We start from the raw sequence: 26,528 nt of genomic DNA on the forward strand, positions 1-26,528 counted from the left end.
ACCTCTTTTAATGCACCCCAAGACTTTATTTGCCTTTGCAGCAGCTGACTGGCATTGGTTACTCCAGTTTAGTCTATTATCCACTAATACCCCCAGATCCTTTTCCATATCACTTTTCCCTAGTGGTATCCCATTAAGTGAATATTTGTGACATCCGTTTCTCCTGCCCATGTGCATAGTCTTACATTTTTCAACATTGAACTTCATTTGCCATTTTTCTTCCCAAGCCCCCATCTTATCCAGGTCCGTTTGTAGCTGTACATTGTCCTCCGTTGCATTAATTATATTGTATAATTTTGTGTCATCTGCAAATATTGATATTTTGCTGTGCAGCCCCTCTATCAGGTCATTGATAAATATGTTGAACAGAGTGGGGCCTAATACTGAACCCTGTGGCACCCCGCTAGCGACTGTGGTCCAATCAGAGTACGAACCGAACCCTTTATTACCACCCTCTGCTTTCTATCGTTTAGCCAATTTTTTACCCACTTACACACGTTTTCGCCCAGTCCGAGCTGCCTCATTTTGTATATTAGCCTATTATGTGGCACGGTGTCAAAGGCTTTAGAGAAGTCCAGATATACAAGATCAATAGATTCTCCCTGGTCCAGCTTAGAGCTTACTTCATCGTAGAAACTGATCAGATTTGTCTGACATGAGCGACCCTTCATGAATCCATGCTGGTGAGGAGTTATTCCCTTAATTTCCTTGAGGTACTCATCGATGGCGTCTCTCAGAATCCCCTCGAAAATTTTTCCCATTACTGAAGTGAGACTTACTGGCCTGTAGTTACCAGGCTCACTTTTGCTCCCTTTTTTGTAAATAGGAACCACGTTGGCAATGCGCCAGTCCAATGGTACTACACCGGTCTTGATAGTGTCTAGAAATATTAGGTATAGCGGCCTAGCTATCTCGTCACTTAGTTCCTTTAGTATCCTTGGGTGTAATCCATCTGGGCCCGGCGATTTATCAATTTTAGATTTCTTTAGACGCTTCCGCACCTCCTCCTGCGTTAGGTATGAGATATTTTGTGAGGGGTTCGTTTTATTCCCCTGCATCTCGTGTGGCATTTGCTTTTTGTTTGTGAATACACTTGAGAAGAAACTGTTTAGTAGATTTGCTTTCCCTTCGTCATCATCAATGATTTCTCCTGCATTGTTTTTTAAAGGTCCAGCGCTCTCCCTGCAAATCCTTTTACTGTTTATGTAGTTGAAAAATAGCTTCGGGTTGTTTCTGCTCTCTTTTGCGATCCGTCTTTCCGCTTCCTCCTTGGCAGTTTTAATTGTATCTTTGCATATTTTGTTTTTTTCCTTGTACGATTTTAGCGCTTCTTCGCTGCCTTGTTGCTTTAGTAGTTTGAACGCTTTCTTCTTTTCGTTTATTGCCCCTCGTACCGTCTTGTCGAGCCACATTGGTTTCCTTTTAGCTGAGTTTCTTTTATTTTTAAAGGGAATGAACTGCTCACATGAGGCGATTAGGATCCTTTTGAACTTTTCCCATTTTTCCTCTGTACTGATATTTTTGAGGATGTTGTCCCAATTAATGTTACCGATAGTAGTTCTAAGCTCATCAAATTTTGCTTTACTAAAGTTTAGTTTCTTTGCCACTCCCTGATAAGGCTTCCTATTGATTGACAGCTGGAAGTTGATTATATTGTGGTCGCTGTTCCCCAAGTGCCCCTCAACCTGCACCCCCTTTATACGTTCCGGTTTGTTGGTTAGTACTAGGTCCAGAATGGCCCTCCCTCTTGTTGGTTCCTGCACAAGTTGGTTCAGGTAATTGTCTTTAATTACTCTCAAGAACTTATCACCCCTGTGAGATTTGCAGGTTTCGTTCTCCCATGTTATATCTGGGTAATTAAAGTCCCCCATGATAATTACTTCGTTTCGTTTTGACACCTCTTCTATCTGCCTTAGTAGTAAGTTTTCAGTTTCTTCTGTTGCTTTTGGTGGTCGATAGAAGACCCCTATCAGGATTTTGTTATTTTTTCCTCCTTGTATTTCTACCCACAGAGATTCCACCTGTTCGTCTCCTACCCCTATATCCTCCCGTAGCCTCGGCTTCAAGTTCGATTTGACGTACAGACATACCCCTCCCCCTTTCTGGTTCCTTCGGTCTCTTCTGAAGAGATTGTACCCCTGCAAATTCACCGCCCAATCACACTTATCATCAAGCCATGTTTCAGTAATTCCGACTATATCATAGCTTTCATCAGTCATTCTCGCTTCAAGCTCACCAACTTTACCGATCAGACTTCGTGCATTCGTGGTCATACAATTTATATCATTTTTTTTGTTTTTTAAATTTGTTTTGTTGCTATTCGTACTTATGGCTGATCTATCAGTTCTAACTGTACTAACCCCACCCCCTGCTCGTCCCCCATTCCCTTTGCTTGGACCCGGATCGCTAATTACACTGGCTACCCCACTATTTCTCATTTTACCCTCCCCCCCAGTCCCTAGTTTAAACACTCCTCCAGCCTTCTAGCCATCTTTTCCCCCAGCACAGCTGCACCCTCCCCATTAAGATGCAGCCCGTCCCTACGGTAGAGCCTGTAGCCGACCGCAAAGTCAGCCCAGTTCTCCAGGAACCCAAATCCCTCCTTCTTACACCAACTCCGGAGCCACTTGTTTACCTCCCTAAGATCCTGCTGCCTTTCTAGTGTGGCTTTAGGTACAGGTAGTATTTCCGAGAAAACTACCCTGGAGGTCCTTGCCCTGAGCTTGGACCCTAAGTCCCTGAAATCATTTTTGAGGGCCCTCCATTGACCTCTAACTTGTTCATTGGTGCCAACGTGCACCATGACTGCTGGATCCTCACCAGCCCCTCCCAGTAATCTGTCAATCCGATCCACGATGTGTCGAACTCGAGCGCCAGGAAGACAACACACCGTTCGACGATCCCGGTCTTTATGGCAGATTGCCCTCTCTGTCCCCCTAATAATTGAGTCCCCCACCACTAGAACCTGTCTAGCCTGCCCTGCGCTCCCCGTCCCCGTCTCACTGGAGCAGTCATCCCCCTGGCGTTCAGAGGGCATGTCGTGCTGCAGTGGTGCTGGCTCTGTAATGGCATTGCCCTCATCTGCCAACGTTGCAGACATGTTGGGTTGTGCCAGTTCAGGACCAGCCTCCCTGGATCTATTTCCTCTATGCCTCCTTCTATCTGACACCCAGCTGACTGCCTGCTCCCCCTGCTCTTCCGTACTACCATCCGCCCCCGCCTCTACCCCAGCGAGTGTCTGCTCAGTGAGCACCAAACTCCTTTCCATATTGTCAATGGCTCTCAGTGTTGCCAGTTGCCCATTTAGATCCAGAATTTGGGCTTCTAAATGTTTGACGTGCACGCATCTTGCGCAACAGTATGCACCCTCGATCGGCTGATCAAGGACCGCATACATTGCACAAGTAGCACACTGGATGACATTGCCAGGCATGGAGCTCATCCTAATGGGGATCTACAATTTACTTGTGGAAGTAGTGAAGATGGACTTGTTCACACTCCGCTCACACGCTGCCGCAACCGCTGACCCGCTGCCGCAACCGCTGACCCGCTGCCGCAACCGCTGACCCGCTGCCGCAACCGCTGACCCGCTGCCGCAACCCCTCACCCGCTGCCGCAACCCCTCACCCGCTGCTACCTCTGTGGAACCACTCACACGCTGCCGCTCTCGCGTAACCTCTTACCCGCTGACACTTATGCGCAACCAGTCAAAAAAAAATTATTATTATTATTATTTTTTTTTTTATTCCCCCCCTCACAAACACTTAGACCCCCAGACACACACACACACACACGGAAGACACCACTAACCAGATACACAGAAGACACACACTTAGCTCACAAACACACACAGAAGATACTTATCAGCTCCTCCACTCCTCCGCTCCTCCTGGTGACGTCACCCGCTGTCCCGGCAGACGCTCACTCTGCCCTCCTGTCTCAGCTGCTCCGCTGAACTCCTGGTGGCCTCTTGGCGCCGGCTGCTGCGCTCCGGTCTCACTGGTCACTCCTGCCCCCGCACCTGCTTCGGCTGCCCCCGCACCTGCTTCGGCTGCTGAGCTGCTCCGCTGTCCCCTTCAGCTCCCCGCTCGTGCCTCCGTCTCGTGCCGCTGCTCCTGGCGTCTGACGAGGTAAGATGCTGGCAAGGATGCTATGGAAGGGAGTGCAGAGTAGAGTTAGCAAGAGCAAGTCAGTGAACAAGCCACCTAGAGACTGATCAGTCTGTGTGTGGAGAGAATAGAGGAAGCCGAGCGATTCCCTTCTGCTTGGCCAGGGGCCAGTCTACCCAGGATATGCCAGTGCATTAAGCACTGAGTGATAGAGAAGGTCCGCTGCATGGCTAAAGGAAAAGACAAGTAATGTGATTGTGGACCGGTAGAGCGTTAGATAGAGAAAGAGAGTTGCTGGGAATGATAACTTGGACTGTGGATCATCCAGAATCCACTTTATTCTGTTGTATCTGTGCCAGACTGCTGATGTTAATTGAAGTTGTCAAGTTACAATAAATGGAAATTACCGACCATTCCCCGTTTGTCCAGAAAGTTTTCCCTGTCTGTGGACTAAATTATTTCACCATCAAGATTCACAGCGGAGGATGATGGCGTCACATGTGACAAGAAGACTACAGGTAACGTATGGTTACTTTTCCCTGTGACCTCCTCCAGCAGTGACTTGGTCGGATTCCGAGATACCCTCAGGTGAGGAGATGGTAGAGCCCTGTGACAGGTCTTTATCTACCCCGCTATCTCCTCAGCTGTGGGCTTGCTCCTCAGATGCTGCAAGCATAACTGTGCACTTGCATGGAGAGCCCATGACCTGGGGAAGAGGGATTCTCCGCTTGACTTTGTGTTTTCTAGTATGACCCCCACCTATTGGTATCAACACTAAGTCGTGTTCAACACTGAGCACCACAATAGATCTACTATTGCACCAATACTATCTTTCAGAATTGCATGGGGAACTCCAAACCCACCCTGTCTGCCGCGGGGACCAGTGCTCAGAATCTGTCAAACTGAAATCAAGATAACTCATCAGAAATCTGGTTACTGACAACTGGAACATGTTGGGTAGACAACTGCACATTCAGTTCTAAACCGCGCAAAACAAAGATGCACATCATCACCCAGGGAGAGTGAGCCATCAAGTTATTGATAACTTGTACCTAATTGGTTGTCACAGTGATAATGGACAAGCTTGTTGCAGAGGTTCGTTCCCAGAATCAGAACGAATCAGAATCATTACTGCCACCAGAATCAGAAATCAGCTCAGTAACTTAAGGTTCTTAACCAAATCTACTTTTCTCCAACTTTATGGCAGGAACCTGCACTCCAGTGTTAAAAGGACCCTTATTTGGAAACTTTGAGTTAATATAGGTGGGTTTCTTATCTATAAACAAGAGTACAGAAGGCTACAAAGAGCATCTTCTATTCTGTTGGAGGGTCAGCATATCTGTGCATTTACATGAATAGCCCATGACCTGGGGAAGAGGGATTCTCCACTTGACTTTGTGTTTCCTAGTATGACCCCCAAACTGTATAAATAATATAAGAGATTGTATATGACTGTCTTTTAAAGGCCTTGGCAGTTGACTTATTAATGAAATACCGTATAAACTCGAGTATAAGCTGAGTTTTTCAGCACATTTTTGGTGCTGAAAAACCCCCGCTCGGTTTACACTCGAGTCAGGGAATGGTTAAAAAAAAACAGCCTCCATACTCACCTTCCAGCCGGCATCTGTGTCCCCGGCGGTGGTGCGGCAAGCTGCTTGAACTCTTCCCGCTGTCATCCCCAGCCATCCTCTCTGCTCAGCACTGTCATCCCCCACTGTCATTCACTGATTGGCTGTGAATAATCGAGCGCCAGCTGTGATTGGCTGGCACTTGATCCAATTACAGTGCTTACTTAAGCCGAGCAGGGAGATGACAGCGCTGATGGCGGGGGATTTGAAAGCCGAGCAGGGAGATGACAGCACTGATGGCGGGGATTTGAAAGTCGTCAGAGAGATGACCGCTGTCATCTCCTTACTCGGCTTTCAAATCCCCTACCATCAGCGCTGTTTAAGTAAGTGCTGTGATTGGATCGAGTGCTGGCTGTGATTGGCTGGTGCTTGATCCAATCACAGCGCTTACTTACACAGCACTGACAGAGATGACAGAGCCGAGCAGAGAAGACAGCGGGGAGAATTCAAGTAGCTTGCCGCACAGACACAGATGACGGCTGGGAGGTGAGTATGGAGGGATTTTTTTACCCAGTATATACTCGAGTATAGCTAGGCTTATACTCGAGTCAATAAGTTTTTCCAGGTTTTTGTGGTAAAACTTATTGACTCGGCTTATACTCAGGTCAGCTAATATTCAAGTATGTACGGTAAGTAATTCTACAAAACTGTCTCACCAGTTACAGCAACACATCTTTATTCTACAAAAACATCATAAAACAAGGCGATCCACCCTGCAATAAAACTCTTTGGCACCTGGCTCCAAATCGTACCTTGAACTCTGATCCACTGCATCGTCGCCACTTCAAGGAATACACCAATATGGTGGCCATCCTGATGAACATCTGCTCTGAGGGCTCCCTAATATTCAAATGAGTGCCCCAAAATTCTAATTAAACAGGGACCTAAAAAATCTGAAATTATAGAATTATACCACTCTTATTATAATTACCACAGAAATCCATTAACGCAGTCTACGTAAACAAATGTGGGTGAACGTACAAAGGATACCTGAAGGGTTTTCGGTAACAAATGCACTACACTATTTCTTTACTGAGACCACACCTAGAAGCTTCAGTAGCTGCCCCAAACTGTACAGAGTGTGACCCTTACTCCCCCAGCGGTTCTCCTAAATGCAGTAAACCTTTTTGAATAACTGTCGGAAATTGATAATGTTAAAGTGCAGAACCATCAGCATATATTAGCAATGAGCCCAACAATCCCCCCTCTTCTCCTAATAGCCTTACAAGCTCTCCACTGGGCACACGTTTGATCCCCATACAGCATGCAAGACAATCAGCCTCCCATGCCCACACTGATCCGTCTTTGACTACCTAACTCAATACTCAATTCTATTCTTGAAAGCCTCAACTTCTGTTACTTGTAAACCTCTTTGGACCTTACGTGACTGACTGAAATTCTCAATATGAAATGCTCCAAAAAAAGTGAACAAACACCATTCGAAAAAGAACAGTTTCATACTTCATGGGACAAATTGCTTCTCAACGCTCCACTAATTCCAATAACAAAACAAGTCGCCAAGAGTGACACATCTGAGCTCATTGGTGAAAACCCTTCATTGCCTGCTTTTCCAAGAATTCCTTTTTTACTATCTTTAACCCCTTGAACCTTAAACCTGAAAGCCAATGCAGGTAGAATTAGAAAAACTGTGCTTATAGCTGATTAGCAAAGTCACGCCTGGTTAGAAACAACATTCCAGCTAACACATCCATCTAATCAACATTTACCTGTATCTCCATTCAGCTTGTCCCATTCACACCAAACCTGCTGGTATCAACACCGAGTTGTGTCCGTCACTGAGCACCACAATAGATCTGCTATTGCACCAATACTATCTTTCAGAGTTGCATGGGGAACTCCAAACCAACTCTGTCTGCCATGGGGACCAGTGCTCAGAATCTGTCAAACTAAAACTATCAAGACAACTCATCAGAAATCTGGTTACTGACAGCTGTAGCATGTTGGGCAGACAACTGCACATTCAGTTCTAAACCACGTAAAACAAAGATACACACCATCATCCAGGAAGAGTGAGCCATTAAGCTATAACTGGTTGCCACAGTGATAATGGACAAGCTTGTTGCACAGTTTCGTTCCCCACAGCTCTACTGCCACCAGAATTGGAAATCACCTCAGTAACTTAAAGGGGTTGTCCCGCGCCGAAACGGGTTTTTTTTTTTTTTCAACCCCCCCGCCCCGTTCGGCGCGAGACAACCCCGATGCAGGGGTTAAAAAAGAACACCGGAGAGTGCTTACCTGAATCCCCGCGCTCCGGTGACTTCTTACTTACCTGCTGAAGATGGCCGCCGGGATCCTCTCCCTCGGTGGACCACAGGGCTTCTGTGCGGTCCATTGCCGTTTCCAGCCTCCTGATTGGCTGGAATCGGCACGTGACGGGGCGGAGCTACACGGAGCCCCATTCAGAAAAGAAGAAGACCCGGACTGCGCAAGCGCGGCTAATTTGGCCATTAGACGGCGAAAATTAGTCGGCTCCATGGAAACGAGGACGCTAGCAACGGAGCAGGTAAGTGAAAAACTTTTTATAACTTCTGTATGGCTCATAATTAATGCACAATGTACATTACAAAGTGCATTAATATGGCCATACAGAAGTGTATAGACCCACTTGCTGCCGCGGGACAACCCCTTTAAGGTTCTTAACCCAATCCAATTTTCTCCAACTTTCTGGCAAGAACCTGCACTCCAGTGTTCCATGAAGAATGCACTAAAACCATGCAAACCCAATACAGCCATCCCCAGATCAAGAGTTTTATTTGACACCATGCTTTTCATCCAGAAAAAGTACCTGTTGTACTTTCCTAAAAAGGAAAAGCTCCAGACCTCCAAATATTCCCAAAGCTCCCTCTGAAGGCATACAAAGTCATTAGGGGATCTGACATGAGCTGTAGCCACAGCTAAACACCGGCAAATAACTCTTCCATTGGCATGATGAAACAAGAAAAAATTGAATTTGTTCAATAATGAATGCAAGGCTCTTTAACTTTTCACAAACTCATGAATCCTTTCACCATTGATTTCAGATCTACTAATTTGTCCTTCAGCAGACGGCACTCCATTGCAATCAAATCAGTTTCAATCCTAAATAAACACAGCCTTTAATAGGATTCCCAAACTTTGTGCAACCTGTTTGACTGTTCATAACAACATTGAACAAACCTTGGATACAGGGGAACCCACACAGAAAAAAAGAATCGACAGATGTGAAGCCAGACACATCCCTGACCACTCACTACACAAAGGTTCCAAAAGCATTGAAGTAAGAGCAGGAATTAAAGCAACCCATGGACAGACAACATACTAGATAATACTGCTCATGCCTTGTGCATTCTAGCAAGTGGAAGTGATCAGGATGGACTGAGAGCAACCAAAAGACTGCCTTGATATTCATTTTAGCCATGAGTGCTGCCTTTCCTGCTGTTCTCACCAATCCCATTTCCAAAACCTAACAAAGTTCTGGGCCGATTCCCATCATTACTCAACGCCCCAGCCAAGTGATGAGTTAGGTAAAATTTCTTCGGTACTACATTGGCATTTCTTCCAAGGTGAAACCCTGAGGTGAGGCTATTGCAGGTCACTAAGCGGTTGTGCCCCAGCTCTACCTTTTTTAAGCAAAATATTTTGAGATATACATGGGCTGATTTTAGATTATCCAGGTGAAACACCGTGGCAAAAAGATCAAAGGAGATATTAAAACTGATAGTAAAGCCAGAGCACAACAGTGATCCAGATGCATACTTAGAAAAGGAAGCATCACTGCAACCCACATCGAAATCTTCCCTTTTACCCAAAGTATCTCTCAATTTTTCTTTAGATTGCTTGGATAAGCATTGCTGAACTTACCTTAAACTGCTAACAATTGCCCTTATTTCATAATGCTGAAGACCCCTGACAACTTCTTTTCCCTTCAAAAGGACTGAAAACCAAGAGCTGACATAAGATCCATCCATAAAAACATGTCCTTATGATTCCAGTGTATCGCTGGATGTATATCCTTGATGGAACTGCTCATCATACCACAGCCAGACTTTACTACACCGTATGGGTCTCCCCAATCATATCCATATAGCAAAACAGAGTCAAGCAATGCTCAGGTTCTTTTTGTTTCCAACGCTTGCTATTATGGTGGAAACCTCCGGGTAATTGGCAAAAGTCCTCAGAATCAACAGATATTTCCACTTCGTTTTTGTAGTACTCCAAACCTTACCTTGTCCAGATTTAACTTCTCTAGGGGAAGAAGCAAAAATATTTTAATGCAGTTACCTTTCCAAATCTTTTCCCATACTTCCTGCTTCAAATGGAATGACCCCCAAGTGCCCCTCAAAGAACGTGTACACTTCTCTTCTTGCCTTATCAGCTAAACACACACCATCAGACTCTTCTTTTGCCCTTCCATTATTCCTCCTGCAGAAGACCCTTCAGATGCCACAATACCCAACACCTATCCCGTGATCACCACTATGGAACCCCATGTGCTCACCCCAAGAGGGTAACCCATCTAAGTCAGTGATGGGCTACTCACTCTACTAACAACTCTTGTCCCACCCACAGCAACTGACCCAGCAGATCCTGTGTACCCAGGACTACTAATGAGGGACATCTATGCATGTCTACTGCTGGAACGCCACTTCTCCCCTTATCACATTACACATTAGAAATTCATAATAAGGGTGTCTGGAGGGACAACTCACCAAGCTGACTCAAAGAACTCAAAACAGCTGTTGCATTATTGGGTGTGAATTGATTGGTTGTTTCTTTCTATTTTCATGGGCTGAGTATGTTCCATTTTGATGCTTTTACAAAATAAACATCTATAAGACTATTTTTATTGACGATTAGCGATGAGCGAGCGTACTTGCTAAGGCAAACTACTCGAGCGAGTAGTGCCTTATTCGAGTACCTGCCCGCTCGTCTCTAAAGATTAAGGTGCTGGCGGGGGAGAGCAGTGAGTTGCGGGAGTGAGCGGGGGGGGGGAGAGGGAGAGAGTGATCTCCCCCCTGTCCCTCCCCGCTCTCCCCCGCCCCCCTGCCGGCACCCGAATCTTTAGAGACAAGCGGGCAGGTACTCGAAAAAGGCACTACTCACTCGAGTAGTTTGCCTTAGTGAGTACGCTCGCTCATCTCTAGTGACAATCTTAAATTATAGAGGTTGTTTTTAGAAAACATCCAAAAAGGGGGGTTCGATTTGAGAGGAACGTAGCATTTAACTGTGAATCTTAACCTTATTATTACATACAATAAGATGCACAATATTGTCTCTTATCATCTATGCTTTGCAGACAAAATGTTATCACAGGGATTCTTTCTAATTAGAGGATGAGGTTATAGTGATAGCATCGCTGGAGGCTAAATAGACATCATAATACTACTACTGTGTATACACACATACTCTAACTCTTATTTACTCTGCTTCCAGTTCCTTTACCACAGTAAATCACACTGTCAGCTCTAATACCTGGGAACTCCTCTGCTCTGAGCAGTGTCTCTCCCTATTGAGCTATCCAGCTTGCTGGACAAGCTCCCCTGCTGAACCTAGCCTTGTTCCATGCTCCTGTTAATCTAATTTCAGTCCCCCTGTCCTGGCCTCGCCTTGCTTACAATCAGGCTCATTATAAAAGCCTGACCCTGCCACTGCACCAGCGCACAATTATTGTGCTCTATAGCCGTGATCTAGCTCTTCTCCTCCTTCTCCATCTACAAGCGACCTGAGAGTCCCTGATAACGACTCCTAACTTTTTCTTTCAACAACACTACCCGCCTCCTCCATCTGTACCGCGACCTGAAACTTCCTGGTAATGACTTCTGGCTATCCTTACTGCTCTACTATCCAGTGCTGGAAGATGCTACATGCTATCATCTTCTCAGCAATCCACTCTTTTTGTTAGGTACAGCACTTAGTACAGTACCTTAGTAACAAGGACACATAGATGTTTCCATAGCAACAGGGGGAGGGGCTATCTTCACAGGCAGCTCCACTACACTAACAAACTGCAGGGCGACAGATCTGCAGACACTGATAATGATATCCACAATCTCTCCCTTTCTTAGGCCGGCTTCACATAACTGTGTCGGATTCTACAGTGGATTCCGTCTGTGAAGCCGGCCGCTGACCCCGCATACCTGTGGTTTCTGCATTGCATATGACTGTGTCGGCATGATCATGCGCAGTACATGTTTTTCTTTTCACTAGTTGTATGTCATGTGTCGTTGCTTAGTGTTGACTTGAGTACCCACGGCCCATACGCAATGTTAATTGCGTATGGGCTGCAGGTCGGACGGCCTCCATTGACTTCACTGGAGGCTGTCTGCGCAGAGTCCACAGCTGCGATTTTTCCTTCACTCACAGAATATGCAATTTGTATCTGCAAGTGAAAGCAAAAAGAAGAAAATACATGCATTTTAACTGCGTGTGATTTACTGCGGATCCTCCGTGTGGATGCCAATCGCGGATTCCGCAATAGTAATCCAGTAGTGTGACGCTGGCCCTATTACAGAATGTGGTTGTGTGTCTCTGTGTGCACACATTACACATGCATTATAGTGGGTTTACTAACCATTTGGCCAGAATGTCTCTAAATGCCTGATCACTCTGGGAAATCAGAGGGGTAAACATTCAGATACTGCCTCCCTGCTGATTAGACCAGAGACAGTATAATTCAGAATGGGTAGTAAGGGCAAGGAAGTCAGGACATGAACTACTGGCAGAATGCCCTTTCCCTGAAAGTAGATTGAAAACAGCAGAACAAGAGTAAAATGAAGAATACCACCTGAAAGTCAGAACTTACAACATGAAACAGGGTGCAAACAGCAGCAAATGAGAGGAGGGTAAGGAAAACCTGGTATATTTTAGAAAACTTGTTGAAAACTCAGGTACGCCTTAAGGCAGCCTTGCCTGAGAAGAGAGCACACAGTAGCTTTGTGTTTAATAGGGGAAATGTGATACGACTAGCTGATGACTTGTTTGAAGGGCCGGGTACCGGTGACATAAGCTCCTGCTGACTCTAAAAATAGACAGTATCCATCAAGGTAATTTCATTAGGACTCGGGCATGGAATATTTTTACTTTAAATATTTGTTTATTTGCTCAGGAGGAAGCTTCTTGCTCACTCTTTTTCCATCCTATCTGGGTTTGTCGTTTCTGAAAAAATGTTAGAGCTTTTCGTAATTCAACAGTCAAACCTCAGAACGGAAAACCTAAAAGCAGGGAAAGTCTCCTATCACATTAACGGTCTTAATTATTTACCAAAGGGGAGTCAGCTGAATAATTAAGTAGCTATGGAATCATTAGGATTTCCTCAGGATTGTATCATTTGGAAAGGTGAATTGGAATTGGGTGGGGGATTCAAAAACCATGTTAGTTTTTCCCTGTATGGAAAGAAAAACTCAAATCATGCAAGCAACAGACCAATTTTAGAAAAATATTCCTAAAGCCAGATTAGATTTCATATGGTGCTGAAACTGCTACACGTCTTCTGCGCTGAGGAACGCTGAGTTATAAAGCCTTATAGTCAATAATTTTGTAGACCTCGAGAGATTCTACAATTATGAATGTTCATTTTTGTATAAATACATACAAAATACATATGTATGTATATATATATATATATAGTGTGTTTTCCTGAAAGTAAAACCTACCCCTAAAATAAGCCCTACCCTGATTTTCAGACGGAAGGGGGGGCTTGAAATGTAAGCCCTAACCCAAAAATACGCTAGCTACCCTACATGAAAAAAAAAGCAATACTTACCTAGCAGGCGCCGTCCAGGTCTCTCCCACTGGCCTGCACGGTTCCGGGCAGGCTTGCTTCTCAGTACCGACAGGACATTGCTTGCTGGTAACAGTGTTTGTAAACCCTGTCTCCAGCAAGCAGTTGCTCTGATTGGTACTCAAGCGTAGTGGCTCAGCTAATCACTGCGCCGCTCCATGAACCAATCACAGCCATTCAATGCGATGGCTGCGATTGGTTCATCGAGTGCTACAGTGATTGGCTAAGCCACGGCGCTTGAGAATCAATCAGAGCAATCGCTTGCTGGAGGTAGGGTTTACAAACCCTGTTAAGCCCCATTTACACAATAGTTTGAGTGACAGTTTTGAGCGATCATCTTTGCATACTTTATAGTAGCTAATTAGCTACTATAGAATATGCAAGAGGAGCTGGACATTGCCATGGCCACTAATAGAACAATACAGCTGCTTTGTATATGCAAACAGCTGTAGTGTTCTCTGTGCTTACAGCCCGTGCCCCTCTGTGAATTCACAGCAGGACACAGGCACAGGGTATCTTATCAGCGCAGCCGGCTGATAACAGCCGACTCTGCCGATAACAGCTGATCGCTCAATTCTGGCAGGCTAGAATTCAGCGATCAGCGACTCGTGCACGAAAACTACACAATGTCCCCGCATTTAGAACGAGAATTTCTCAAAAGACAACTTTGAGTGATTTTTGAGCAATTCTCGTTGTGTCTAAAAGGGCCTTTACCAGCAAGTGATGTTGTGTCGGTGCTGAGAACTGCAAGCAAGCTTGCCCGGAACTAGGGAGACCAGCGGAAGAGACCCAGACGGCGCCTGCCAGGTATAAAACATCCCCTGAAAATAAGAGGCTGTGTCTCTTTTGGGGCAAAAATTAATATAAGACAGAGTCTTTGGGGAAATACAGTATACGTATATATATATATATATATATATATATATACATATATACACACACACACACACACACATGTATACTATATATATGTGCAAACTTGCCCATGTAGAGGAGCCCCAAGGCCGGTATCACATGGGTGTAAGTGCATATATGTGTGCATTTGCGCTACGTTTTTGTGCAATGGGCATTAAGTATTTTCACATGCGTGTGTGTGTTTTAGGGCTTAAACAGATGGCCGTGTTTTCGGAAGGTTTTGTGGACGTCAAAATGACGCCTGTAAAACGTGATGAAGCGAAGCTTTTGATTCCAATGGTTTGCTTTTCACGGCATGCTTCTCGTGCGATATTCCTACACATGAGGAAAAATAGGCATCTTTAAAACAGTAAAGAAAAAGACTTTTAACTGATCATGCGCAAATCCATTCTGTAATGGCGAGCGTATTTGCGCATGCACTTGTCTTTTGAAGTCCTTACTGTGCAAGTCGTGTGTATTTGCGCACGCAAAAAAACACGCAACCATACTACCATTTATTGAAATGGGATATTGGTGTAATCCGTTCGATGTCTGATCGTTCCCTGTGCAAATATGCAGGAGAATAGAGCAAACTGCATATTTTTGTGCAAACAAAAGGCGCACGCGAAATACGCTGGGTTCTAGTCACTGCGTATCGCATGCGCAAATACGTTCCGGTGAATTCAGCCTTACCTCACAAAAAACAAAGCGATCCAAAAATCATAGAGATCCCAAATGGTACCATTAAAAAGTACAACTCGTCTCACAGAAAAAAGTCCTCACACGGCACAGATGAGGGGAAAAAAATGTAGCATGCGGGGAAAAAGTAGTAAAACAAAACGATAAAACTTTTTTATCGACATGATTGTACTGGAGCGCACAATTCATCTAACCTATTATTTATATTGCGCAGTGAGCACCGCAGGAAGAAAAAAAAAGCTGAATTGCAGATTTTGTTTATCTTGCCTTTAGAAAAAAATTGAATAAAATGGGAGCAAAATGTGATACGTTCCCAAAAATGAGATTGATGGAGGCCAGAGCTCATGCTCCAAGGAAAAACAAAAACTTATAGAGCTCCGGTGATGGGAAAATAAAAATGTTAGAATTCTTGGATTGTGGCGACACAAAAACAAATCAGTTTTTTGAAGTATTTTAGCATACAAAAATAGCAAAACATAAAAAACTGTATAAACATGGAATTACGGGAATCGCTCTGACCCAGAGAGTAAGGGCTCATGTCCACGGGCAAAATATGATTTAAGATCCGCAGCGGATCTCCCGCATGCGGATCCGCATCCCATAGGGATGCATTGACCACCCGCGGGTAGATAAATACCCGCGGATCGTCAATAAAAGGGATTTAAAAAAAAATGGAGCACGGAAAAATCCGGACCATGCTCCATTTTCGTGCGGGTCTCCCGCGGGGACGGCTCCCGCGGGCTTCTATTGAAGCCTATGGAAGCCGTCCGGATCCGCGGGAGACCTAAAATAGGAATTTAAAGTATTTACCATCCGGCGCGGGCGGGGAAGGTCAGCTGTTCCTCACGGCCGCATCTTCCTTGCTTCGGCTCGGCGGATGTGCCCGGCGCATGCGCGCGGCACGTCGGCGACGTGCCGGCGACGTGCCGCCGGCGTCAGGAATTCATCCGCCGGCCGAAAATGAAGATCCGGCCGTGAGGAACAGCTGATCTTCTCCGCCCGCGCCGGATGGTAAATACTTTTAAATTCTTATTTTCGGCGCTCATGTCCGCGGGGCAGGAGGGACCCGCTGCAGATTCTACATGTAGAATCTGCAGCGGATCTGATTTTCCCCGTGGACATGAGGCCTAATGGTATTATGTTATTTACTCTACATGCTGGGCACCATAAAAAGTAAACAAAAAAGGCCAAAATTCTCATTTCCCAATCCCCTCAAAAATATTTTAATTAAAAATACAATACATTACATGTGCCGTAAAATGATGCCATTACACAAATACAGCTTGTCCTGAAACAATCAAGCCCTCATGTGGATATGGTGATGGGAAAATTAAAAAGTTATAACTCTAGGAATACGATGATGTAGAAAATTGAAAAATTGGTTAGTCGGTAAAGCCGAAATTGGGCCTGTCATTGAGGGGTTAATAATAATAATAATAATCATCATCATAATATCCTGGAGTGCACCAGTAAAAATAGACATATAACTCTGCATCAGCGGGTCTATGAGAGATCATCATTCCTATAAAACCAGTCTGATCGGCTTCTATGAGGAGGTAACTGGAGTCACTGGATCTTGTGTATTTGGACTTTTCCAAAGTGTTTCATACTGTACCGCATTAAAAGTTGGTATATAAGATGATAATGCTTGGTCTGGGTGAGAATGTGTATAAGGGGGTAAGTAACTGGTCAGTGAGAGAAAGCAGAAGGGGGTTATAAATGGTACATACTCTGATTTGCTCACTGTTACTAGTGGGGTACCACAGGGGTCAGTATTGGAGGGGTTACTAGTGGGGTACTAGAGGGGTCAGTATTGGAGGGGTTACTAGTGGGGTACTAGAGGGGTCAGTATTGGAGGGGTTACTAGTGGGGAACCACAGGGGTCAGTATTCGAGGGGTTACTAGTGGGGTGCAACAGGGGGGCAGTATTGGAATGGTTACTAGTGGGGTACCACAGGGGGCAGTATTGGAGGGGTTACTAGTGGGGTACCACAGGGGGCAGTATTGGAGGGGTACTAGTGGGGTTCTTGAGGGGTCAGTACTGGAGGGGTTACTAGTGGGGTACCACAGGGGGCAGTATTGGAGGGGTACTAGTGGGGTACCACAGAGGGCAGGATTGGAGTAGTTACTAGTGGGGTACCACAGGGGTCAGTATTGGAGGGGTTACTAGTGGGGTACCACAGGGAGCAGTATTGGAAGGGTTACTAGTGGGGTACTAGAGGGGTCAGTATTGGAGTGGTTACTAGTGGGGTACCACAGGGGGCAGTATTGGAGGGGTACCACAGGGGGCAGTATTGGAGGGGTTACTAGTGGCGTACCACAGGGGTCAGTATTGGAGGGGATTACTAGTAGGGTTCCACAGGGGGCAGGATTGGAGTGGTTACTAGTGGGGTACCACAGGGGTCAGTATTGGAGGGGTCACTAGTGGGGTACCACAGGGGGCAGTATTGGAAGGGTTACTAGTGGGGTACTAGAGGGGTCAGTATTGGAGGGGTTACTAGTGGGGTACCACAGGGGTCAGTATTGGAGGGGTTACTAGTGGGGTACCACAGGGAGCAGTATTGGAAGGGTTACTAGTGGGGTACTAGAGGGGTCAGTATTGGAGGGGTTACTAGTGGGGTACCACAGGGGGCAGTATTGGAGGGGTTACTAGTGGGGTACCACAGGGGTCAGTATTGGAGGGGTTACACAGGGGTCAGTATTGGAGTGGTTACTAGTGGGGTACCACAGGGGTCAGTATTGGAGGGGTTACTAGTGGGGTACCACAGGGGTCAGTATTGGAAGGGTTACTAGTGGGGTACTAGAGGGGTCAGTATTGGAGGGGTTACTAGTGGGGTACTAGAGGGGTCAGTGTTAGAGTGGTTACTAGTGGGGTACCACAGGGGGCAGTATTGGAAGGGTTACTAGTGGGGTACTAGAGGGGTCAGTGTTAGAGTGGTTACTAGTGGGGTACCACAGGGGGCAGTATTGGAGGGGTTACTAGTGTGGTACTAGAGGGGTCAGGACTCTTTAATTTATTGATGATATTGTACAGGGATTGTTACAGTAAACTGCAGATGATATGAAACTATGTAAAGTATCACAAGAGAGGACAGAATATGGTTGCAAATGGATCTGATAAGCTGGAAAGTTGGGAAGAAAAGTGGCAAATGAGGTGTAACTGGAACATGGGAGATTCTGATCTTTGGTAGGGAAAATTCATGTCCCCATTATATAGTAAAGTACTGTGCACAAGTTCTAGGCAGGTGCGGAAAAAATGGCACAGGCGAGAATGCTTTCAAAAACAGAAGTGTTAGTTTATTTTTTGTCAATCCACAAAATGTAAAGTGAATGAACAAAAAAGAAATTTAAATTAAATCAGTATTTGGTGTCATCACCTTTTGCCTTTACAACAACAGTTTCTTCTAGAGACACTTGTACAAGATCAGGGATTTTATAAGATTATAGTCAGGTGTATATCTAACCAAGTATACCAAACAGATGATATATTTTCATATGTAGGTCGAAACACAGTCATTATCTGAAACAGAAACAGCTGTGAAGAAGGGATAAAACTGAGGAATAGCCGAACTCTGCAAAAAAGGTGAGGTTGTGGAAGACAGTTTCATGTCACAGGTCATACACCATGGCAAGACTGAGGACAGCAACACGACACAAGGTACTTCCACCGCATCAGCAATGTCTCTTCCAGACAAAGATTTCAAAGCTAACTGGGGTTTCAAGATGTGCTGTTCAGGCTCTTTTGAAGAAGCATAAAGAAACAGGCAACACTGAGGACTCTAGACACAGTGGTCAGCCATTGAAACTTTGTGCAGCAGGTATAAGACACTTTGTGCTTACTTCTCTTCAAAATCGGAAGGTGTCCAGCAGTGCCATTAGCTCAGAACTGGCAAAAACAAGTGGGACCCAAACTGGCCAGAAGTGGTCTTCATGAACGAACTGTGACCAAAAAGTCAAACCTTCCACGTAGAAACAAGGCCAAACAATTCTTTATTTTTTTACTAAAAGGCTACTTTGACTGAATTGGTCGGGGATAAAGAGGCCATTATTACTAAATAGGGGGCAAAGAGCCCATTATTACTGAATCAGGGAAAAAAAAGATCATTATTATTGAATGGGGGGGGGGGGGCAAACTAGGCTGGATGCAAAAGAGGGTGGTATTACTGAGTAGAGGCATAGAGAAGGCATTATTGCTAAAAAAGCATGTTTTTACTGAGTGAGGGTGACTATAGGCAGACCGTACTGTGAGAAGCCTTTTGGTACCAAAAGGGTCATACTATTACATTGTGGGTCACCACAGGCAGTATTATTAATATCTGGGATACTATAGAAGAGGGGGTTATGTAGAGATGTGTATAACATTAGGAGGGTGCTGGAAAAGCAAGGAGCAAATGATGTCTGTGTGTCAAATTCTACAGAGACAAGTTGCGGCCGTGAGAAATCATCATGGCAGTCTGGGCTGCATGCACTAGAAAAGGGAAAGTGAACAACTCCAGTCAGAGAGGACTTAACCTGTGATCGCTGAATATGATGGCACTGTAGTCACGTATATGGTCTGCAGAGCACAAGTGTAGAGTTGGCATCTACTGTTATCTGGTCACAGTGTGTGTGGTAATATTGGTCTTTGGATAATGTTTTTTTTGTGGCAGCATGGCAGTACTATGTGGTCATAGTCCGGGACTATTATCTGGCCCTATATATAATATTGATCTTTATAGTGGCCTTTATCCAGTAACACTGTGGTGATATTATTCCGTCACTATGTGATGACGATATGTGATAATGGTGTGGTGGTATTATTTGGCCCTAGTGCTAGTATTGTTATATTGGTCTTGGTATAGCGGGTTTAGTTCAATGACAGTATGGAAGTCCTTATACAGCTCATAAAATGCTCTGCATCAGGGAGCTATGCACACCTTACAGGCTCCTGCCCTCCTGCCAACTACATGGCTCCATTTGAGGTTCTCAATCCACCCCTGAGTTTGGTGAAAGAAGTATCCTGAGCAAACCTCTATTCAGGTTACTTTCAACAAGATGGCATCACACATCTAATGCAAACATGAAGGATATCGAAAGTTATTTTGGTGACGTGGAACCCGCGACCTGTCTGCAAAGTTAACTGCAGATAGGCCGCAGGTCGGATTGCTTCCATCTACTTCGCAATTTTTTTCTCCGCTCGCGGAAATTGCAATTCGTTTCCAGGAGTGTGCAGGAAGAAGCCATTTTCCATAGCATGCTTTCATATCACACTTGCCCGTATGAAATAAGCCTTATAGGAAACCAAGGAAAAGGAGGCTTTCAGTCCCCAATTTAGCAGGATTCACCTTAGTGATGGCAGGCGGTGCATCATGCCACCTAGTAGGAAGTGTAGGCTTGGAGGTTCTTCTCTTCCTGCATCCTCCCCTCCTCTTGTCTATGCAGGGAGCGGCACAATGATATTGAAGGTGCCTGGATCTCCTGTGCACTATAGCATACATAGAAGAGATGGGGCTCCATAGCAAAAATTCAAATGGGCCCCCTCATTATGATGTCCAGTTTTGCCACTCAGAACAGGATGGCCTGGTGTTTGTTTTCCGTTCCATGCCCTTTAAGATGGCAGTTGGGCTAATTCTTCACGTCTTTTTTGTCAAGAATGAAATTCCACTTTGGAAGCAGTTCCTGCATCTGTGATCATGCCCAGTAAAAGGAATGGTGCTCCCTCCAAGGGCTCCATAGCACTTTATGGTCTGCCTGCTTGTGCAATGTATTTATTGGCCCATGGGCTGCTCTCGGTCTATTCTTTTCAGATGCACTGGGCCTCTTTTGTTGGTGCAAATGCTTTCCCTGGCCAAAGAAACCTAGCAATGTACAGTAATGGGATCCAGCAGTAGAGGGCCGAGAGGAGGCCCAGCAACATGAGCGACCACTGCGATGCCTACAGCTACGGCGCTGGGCGAGGCAGAGACCTGCATGTGCACTAGACAGAAGATGGGGGTAAGAGGTGTTATTTACTGCTATACAAGAGGAGACTTGTCAGACATTTACTAATTAATCATGCCTTTATGACCCAAGCTGACCTCAAAGTGCTGATGGTCACCGCTGCTGTCTGTAGTTATAAGTGATGTCAACCAGTTTCATAGTGTGAAGAAGGGATGCGGGCTCCTGTCAGTGCTGTTACTGCTGCCTCTACAGTCATTGCTTCCCCAGCTCAGCCTGAATCCATCAGCCATATAGCGGAAAAAGCTGCCGGCTACAACAGAGATAATTGTCGTTGGATGGAACTACGTAGAAACCTTATTGCAATACAGGGAACACAAAGTCTTTACCATGTACAGAAAAGAAAGCCATACTGAAACTATGCAAGACTGCCGTCACACCTGCGCTGGGACCTCCATTCGGAGCTTACATTGCAGATCCGGTACAAAATACCGGAAGAGATAAACTGCATGCAGCCCCTTTTCCTCCAGTAAAATGCCGGCCAGCTGAGCGGAAAGTGAACGGACCCCATATAGTCAGTGGGGTCCCTTCGGCGCTGTTCAGTTCCGACATAAGATGATCTGTTAGACTTCGGGGATTCTCCTTTTTTGCTCCCTGAACGGAGCAGTAAATTGGAGCCCCCGATGCAGATGTGAAGGCAGCCTAATATGAAGGGTCTTCTTATTCACTGGAGCTTTCCTCAAATGTTAAGGGATCTTTCTCACGAGACGGAAATGTGGATTTTGTTAATTAGTGTGGATTGTGCTGCGTCTTTAACTGTGGGATGCATTCTTGGAACATCATAAGGTCCATTTAGACACAACGATTATCGCTCAATAGATGTCGCTCAAGCGACTTTTGAGCGATAATCGCTGTGTCATTTATAGCCCAAGATGATCACTCAAGATGAGCGATCACCTTGCGCTGCCAGCGGAGGATGCAGAAGACAAGCATGGTGTCTCGGCTTGTCTTCTGCATCCAGCTGTTCCCCCTCCCAGCTCCTGACTGTTATACAGCCAGGCGCTCGGAGCGGAGGATGCAGAAGACAAGCGGGTGGCCCTGCTTGTTTTTTTGCATCCATAAGTTTTCTGTACGGAGCGCCTGACTGTTATACATCCGAGCGCTCCGTGCCGGGTATGGAAAACAGAGCTGGACCACCGTGCTCGTCATGCCCCACCTGTCATCAGGGAGCGGGATACAGCTGAAACAATAGTATAACAATAGTAATAGTAAAAAAATCGCCAGTGAGTGTCCACCCTAAGGCAGATATGGATTTGTTTTCTTTCCCAACTATGTACTTCTGAGTAAAGAAAGACACTTTAAATTATTTTTTTATAAAAGGAGTGGTTGAAGCCCCTTCAGAAGGCAGGACAGGAGACTCCAAATAATGTAAAGAGGACCTGTCATGGGATAAAGTCAGTGGGGTTACCTACATTCCCCCCGACAGTCTCTAAGGTCCGGATCTATAGCTCAGTGGTACGTGGGCTGTACCCATCGCTGACTGCCATGGCTGACGTTGGACTTGATTGACAGCCGGACCTATCTGGGCAAATAGAGGTGAGCATTTGTAAGGTGCTACCCTAAAATGTTGCCATGATAATGGGCTGTAAGAAGCACGAAAATTAACATGTGCACCAAATTTCAGCACACTGGAACTGAGCATGCTCAATAAGGACTTTCTTGTGGCTGTAGCCCTGGCTAGATAAAGACAATGATGCAGGTTGTGTTGTAGTAAGCTGAAGGTACTGCTGGAAATGATCAAGAAGAGGTGCAACAATCTGCAGCAGAGCTGCTGCCTACAAGAGAGTCAGAGAAGAGTCACAGGGGAGTCCAGCGACTGTGAATAGAAGGGACTGCTTGAAGAGCATGGTGGACGCTGTACGGGGGAACCGGAGGCTGCATGCTGCAAAGAGGGAGAAAGTAGCTGTGCTAGGGTGAACACCCACTGGCGGTCCGTTATCCCTGCGATGCGAGAGTGAGTGAAAACGCATGATAATGAAACCAATGATCTTCAATGGTTTCATTCTCATTTGTGATGTTTTCACTGTAATCTCGCATCGCAAAGAAGAATGTGCAATATAGCCTATTGTTTTCAATGGGGCCAGCGGCAGTAGTGCAAGCCCCATTAAAAACATAGGGAGAACATTGCGCTCCCCTGACACAGCTGTGACAGCTGTGGCAGAAGTCCGTGAAGCTATCCCATTTTTTTTTATGGGGCCGGCACTGCTGCAGCCCCATTGAAAGCAGTGGGTTTGCAGAGATGATTTTCGGGGAAGAGCTTGAAATATAAGCCCTTCCCTGAAAATTATGGGTAGCTGAAAAAAACGAAAAGAGAAAAGATTAACTCACCTAGAAGAGCCGCCCGGTTCTTTTCTCCGGTCCTGGCAGTCGTCTTCTCTGCTCTGGAGGCTGGGGATGGAAAAATCCCCGCCTCCAGAAATTGCTTCCTCTGATTGGCTGAGCGCTGTGGCCAATCAGAGGCAGCCCTCAGCTGTCATTTAATGACGGGTATTTACATGGGTATTTACTGTGTATTTGCGCATGAAATGAATGTTAGGCGATCCTGTGGAGTTTTTTCCCGAGAATAAATACGCAGTGCAAAAATAACGCAGACAAGCCCAAAATACTCAGGGGATAGGCAGGTCTCTGTTTGTAAATACGCTGCGTAATCACAGACTGAAATAAACATAAGCCCATGTGAATGAGCCCTTTACCATAGTTAGCGACTAGGTATTCAAAGGTAAAAGCTTAGAGCCGGCTGCACATGGGCATATTTGCATTGTGGAAAGGTCACGGGATCCGTGTCATCGCCTAGCGACGACGTGGGAAAACCTGTACTGCACATGTCCGACGGTGAGCCGGCCGAACCATCCTCAGTATGAAAGAAAGAAGAAAACGACAGGTAGGCAGCGTCACCGGCCGAGCACAGGGGCGGATTCTGATCCGGAATCCAACCCGGTCGTGTGCAGCCGGCCTAACTGCTGAACCATCGCTGACATATTATTATTGTTCATTTCTGTTGCTATATTTGTAAATACATATTGTAAACTTTGGTTTCTCCATCTGCTGCATCCTGAACCATACATCACTATACCATCACCCATGGCCTATATTATCCAATGACTGGAGTCACAGAGATGGAGCCGTATAGCCACAAGCAGTTATACTTAAGGAAAGCTTCTGGAAAAGATAGATATGTTCCCCCTGGAACATAATACCCCATATATATATATATATATATATATATATATATATATATATAATACTCTTATCGTATTATACTTCTTATCTGTAAGAAACAGCCGGGACCTGCATTGTATGGAGTGGATTGACCGTGATTCTCCTCCATACAAACCCTGAAGCTGCAGGCCGTAACTGCACATCCTGTAGCATTAAGGGGTTAAGTGTGCACATCCACCCATTGCAGACAAACCTTCGGACACTCAACTTTGTCATCTTTGGACTGAGTGCGGCTACCCGACATTGCTGAATTCTTACTGATTGTTGCTATATTGTCATTCTCTGTGATGTCTTACCAATATTGTGATCACCAGTCACAAATTACAGGACAGACATTACATGTTATCAAAGCCTGTTAGTTAGCATCAGGACTTTGGAACAGAAACGTTAAAACACACAACTTGTTCAATTGGTGATTAATGGGACTTAATAGAATTGCTTGGACGTTAATAGTTGTAATAAACATTTATATAAGTCCAGTGTTCACCTCGTATCCTGATAGCCGTGACTCTCACTGCTGGGCGACAGCTGACCCTCTCGCCCTATATATATAGAGCAGATGTTCGGAAGAGGTAAACTCTGACTGTGCATGGAATTTAGGGCTCTGTGGAAAGGTGGGCTTTGACCAGGGGCGTAGCTAAAGGCTCAGGGGCCCGGGTGCAAAAGTTCAGCTCGGGGCCCCCCCACCCCGGGCCTCCACCCCACACGCCCCCGTACCCATACCTAGATCGTGCTGCATACATGATCTGTCCCTTGGCGTAATCTTTCCAAACATGATGCATTTCCTGCACTACATGAAGATTTGTTTGTAGCCCCGCAGGCCGCTCTCACACGCACCACTTTTTACCGCTATTAGCACAGCGCCCCGAGTGCCGTACTAACCGCGGTACAACACTCCCAGAGATTTTAATGAGGTTACTCAAATTTGTGCTCGAACATGGTGTTTCTAACACTGTGATTTTCGAGAGCTGTCTGTTCTATTTTTGCACTTTTGTGTTTTTTAACACACCTCCTCACCCATCACAATGATGGGGTGCATTAAAAGGCGCGGTCAAACGCTGTAACCTGTGTTCAGAAACGCTGCTCGAAATTCTGGTAAAAAAGGCACGATTTTGAGCTGCGTTTTCTGAACACATATGTGAGAGCGGCCTCAGGGGGGTCATGTTTATGTTGCACTTTAGAACCACAATTAAGACACATAAATAACCTGCATGCAGTGTTTAAAGACCGCGTACGGCATTAGGGTGACTACCCACTAGAGGGTTTTTTTATGGCGAAATTCGCAGCGTTTTTTTTTTTCTGCAGGGGTCTATGGGACTTGTAATGTTAAAATCACAATCACGCAAAACCGCGATTTTGCGGTAAATTGCGATTTTGCGCGATCGCTATTTTAACATTACAAGTCCCGTAGACCCCTGCAGAAAAAAAAAAAGGCTGCGAATTTCGCCGTGAAAAGAAAACTGTAGTGGGCAGTCACCCTAAAGGAGCTGCAGGCACTATTAATAACCGCATGCAGTTTTGATGCGTTTTTTAATTGCGTGTAAAGGGTGCAAATAAATACAGTGAATCCAGGGAGATGTATAACTTATACCAAAGAGAGAGCTAGATAGATAGATATGAGATAGATAGAGGATTGTAAGATAGATATGAGATAGATAGATATGAGATAGATATGAGATAGGTAGATATGAGATAGATATGAGATAGGTAGATATGAGATAGATAGGGGATAGTGAGATAGATAGATATGAGATAGATAAATAGATATGAGATAGATAGTTATGAGATAGATAGATAGATAGATAGATAGATAGATAGATAGATAGATAGATAGATAGATAGATAGATAGATATGAGATAGATAGATAGATAGATAGATAGATAGATAGATAGATAGATAGATAGATAGATAGATATGAGATAGATAGATAGATAGATAGATATGAGATAGATAGATAGATAGATAGATAGATGATAGATAGAGATAGATAGAGATAGATAGATAGATAGATAGATAGATAGATAGATGATAGATAGAGATAGATAGAGATAGATAGATAGATAGATAGATAGATAGATAGATAGATAGATAGATAGATAGATAGAGGATAGTGAGATTAATATGAGATAGATAGATATGAGATAGATAGATAGATAGATATGAGATAGATAGATAGATATGAGATAGATAGATAGGAGATAGATAGATAGATATGAGATAGA

This window comes from Eleutherodactylus coqui, chromosome 13, assembly GCF_035609145.1.
Source record: "Eleutherodactylus coqui strain aEleCoq1 chromosome 13, aEleCoq1.hap1, whole genome shotgun sequence".
In the NCBI taxonomy this organism is placed as follows: domain Eukaryota; kingdom Metazoa; phylum Chordata; class Amphibia; order Anura; family Eleutherodactylidae; genus Eleutherodactylus; species Eleutherodactylus coqui.